The sequence below is a fragment of the Hyperolius riggenbachi genome, chromosome 1 (genome assembly GCF_040937935.1).
Source record: "Hyperolius riggenbachi isolate aHypRig1 chromosome 1, aHypRig1.pri, whole genome shotgun sequence".
Classification (NCBI taxonomy): domain Eukaryota; kingdom Metazoa; phylum Chordata; class Amphibia; order Anura; family Hyperoliidae; genus Hyperolius; species Hyperolius riggenbachi.
The window spans coordinates 133,756,915-133,760,047 of NC_090646.1; the positions used below are offsets into that span (position 1 = coordinate 133,756,915).

The window sequence follows — 3,133 nt, forward strand, 5'->3', positions numbered from 1 at the left end:
GTAACAGCATGAAGGGTATAGGAATACTATGAAAGGGGAGAGCTTGTTCTGTGGAGAGTATCTCTGACACCACTCGGCACATTGTTTTCATGCTACAAAACACTGATAAGATGGGGAAATCAATTTCTCATTTCTCTGCTTTTGTCTTAAGTTCTGCTGAAAGCTCATCAGCGGGGGACAAAGAAGCTTATTGATAGAAGGACGAGATTCCTAGAAAATGAAAGTTCCAAGACAGCTTCTGACGAGGGTGTTGCCTTTCGGGTGATAATAAATTTGCTCTAGTTTCCTGCTTAGACAGTTATACGGATGATTGCCAACCCAACAAAGGGAATTACAAACTTAACACACACAAAAAAAATATAGCACTACTGCTATGGTCTACTATGTTTTTTGTTTTTTTTACACAAATGATGTAAGATGAACAATCTCAGAAAGTCTACAGTAGACTCTATTCCCTATAGTTTTAAAATAAACAATGCTACTGTAAATAAAACCCCCACATTTTATTTGCCCATTTGTCCCGGTTATTACAATATTTATCTCTCCCTGGTGGTCTAGTGGCTAGGATTCGGCGCTCTCACCGCCGCGGCCCGGGTTCGATTCCCGGTCAGGGAAGGCCTCCTTCTTATGGGCAGCACGGTGGCGTAGTGGTTAGCTCTCTCGCCTTGCAGCACTGGGTCCCTGGTTCGAATCCCAGCCAGGGCACTACCTGCAAAGAGTTTGTATGTTCTCTCCGTGTCTGCGTGGGTTTCCTCCGGGCACTCCGGTTTCCTCTCACATTCCAAAAACATACAGATAAGTTAATTGGCTCCCCCTAAAAATTGGCCCTAGACTACCATACATACACTACATAATATAGACATATGGCAATGGTAGGGATTAGATTGTGAGCTCCTTTGAGGGACAGTTAGTGACAAGACAATATATATATATATATATATATATACACTGTACAGCGCTGCGTAATATGTTGGCGCCATATAAATACTTAATAATAATAATAATTTAAATTATGCTCACCCCTAGTACAATGTATGGGGATAATATATTTTTGGGGAGTACAGGTGTATTTTTTATGCCTTGTGTTTTTTTTTCCTACTGAATCAATAATTAGAAGCCCTTATTTGCAAAAGAAACAGTAATATACCCTCATGAAATACATAGTAAAAAAGCTGAGTCCCTAAGGTAACTATTTGTGTATTTTTCTTAATGCTGTCACTTTGGGGTTATTTTTTATATTTTTTTTTTTACAAGTGTTACATTTTAGTAAATATTGGTAAGGAGGGGTTCAAGGGGTTAAAAACTATTGTAAATTCATTTTTAATGTATTTTATTTTACTTTTGATCCACAAAATGGCAATTGATTACTTTTTTATGAGAAACTATTATTTTAATTTTTATGAATGAACATGGCTCTTGATTGGAGTCATGATCATTAATTCCCAGGTACTTAAAATGGCTCTGAGAACATATGTTCCCATTTGCCAGTTACCGACAATTAAGTCCCGCCATGAACGAGCGGCGGGCACACACATATATACGTTCTGACTGATTCAAACTGGATGCATATAAACATCCAGTTTGAGTTAAGACGTTTAAATGCTTAGAAAATAAAGTAATTACTGAAAACGTAAAATATCTTTCACAAGAAGCCTAATTTGTGGCGTAAAAACAAGATGTAGATCATTTAGGTGTTATAAACAGTGATAAAGTTATGGCAAACGAATGGGAGGATCACTGTAATGTAAAAATGTCTCAAGGTGGGAAGTGTAAAATAGCCTGTGGGTGAAGTGGTTAAATAGAACCTTCACAATCACACTGACCCTGGAATAATGACTATATTCATTTAATTTTGCTTTCTTTTTTTTTTCATCCTAGCAGGTATGCTTTGCTAGAACGCTCTGCTCAGTCTCTGCACGTGTCTCACTCGCTGTGTGCCTCATGCTGTCAGGGAGGCTGCAGACTACTGCTGGAGGGCTTAGGTCAGGAAAAGTAAATAGACCACAGGTGCAGATGTACTGCCAAAGGCCAGAAGACATTGTGCTTGAGGTAAGATGGCCAGCAAGATAAGCGGAGAGTCTGCTTCTTGTGAAAGGTTTTCTGTAGCATTGCATACTAGGAGGGCTGTTTTTATAGTGTACTTGTGTAAACCAATGAAAACAGACTTGTAAACCAATGAAAACAGACTTATTAAATAATTGATTGGTTTCAGAGTCTCTTTACTGTAATATGCAAATATTTATAATAACAATTTGCATCTTAAAGGACCACTATTATGAAAAAATTTAAATTTTAAATAAACAGATTTATAGGAAGTAAATTTCTCCAAGCGTAAAATGCACTATACATTACTTTTCTCCTACGTCGCTGTCACTTATAGTAGGCAGTAACATTCTGGTAGTGGGCAGTAGAGTTGGGCGAACTGTTAGCGCAACTGCAGCCGAACTGTTCGGCTGCCCAACCTGTCATGTGGCTGTGGCTCTTACTACTTCCGGGTCGCAATGACCCGGAGTAGTACGTCTGCACTGGCCCGGCGGAGCGCGTCCTAGATCGCGCTCCCGTTGCCGGGCACTCTCTGCGCATGTGTGTGACGTCTCTCATGACGTCACACACATGCGCAGAGAGTGCCCGGCAATGGGAGCGCGATCTAGGACGCGCTCCGCCGGGCCAGCGCAGACGTACTACTCCGGGTCATTGCGACCCGGAAGTAGTAAGAGCCACAGCCACATGACAGGTTGGGCAGCCGAACAGTTCGGCTGCAGTTGCGCTAACAGTTCGCCCAACTCTAGTGGGCAGTACAATTCTGACATATCTGACAGGTTTTGGACTAGTCCATCTCTTCACAGGGGATTATCAATGTTTCCCTTATTTTTTTACAGAAGCACTCCATGGAAAGGATCTATATAAAGATGCAAGCCGGCCTCCTTCTTAGCTTTGCACACTATTTTGGCAGTTGGACTGAGCAACTTCCATTCAGCAAATGCCTTTGAAAATAAAGAAAACCCTGAGAATCCCCATGAGAAAATGGACTAGTCCAAAACCTGTGATATTTTTAATACCTACTGTAAATGACCGAAACATAGGAGAGAAGTAATCATAATGCATTTTACTCTGAATCAAATGCACATTTTAT

The 3,133-nt window shown here is 40.6% G+C and overlaps 1 non-coding gene across 1 annotated transcript; it reads left to right on the forward strand.

Moving 5' to 3' along the window:
- Positions 1 to 543: 543 nt before the first annotated feature.
- On the forward strand, positions 544 to 615 carry TRNAE-CUC (transfer RNA glutamic acid (anticodon CUC)). Its single transcript has one exon. It is a non-coding gene; the product is annotated as a tRNA-Glu (tRNA).
- Positions 616 to 3,133: the final 2,518 nt, after the last annotated feature.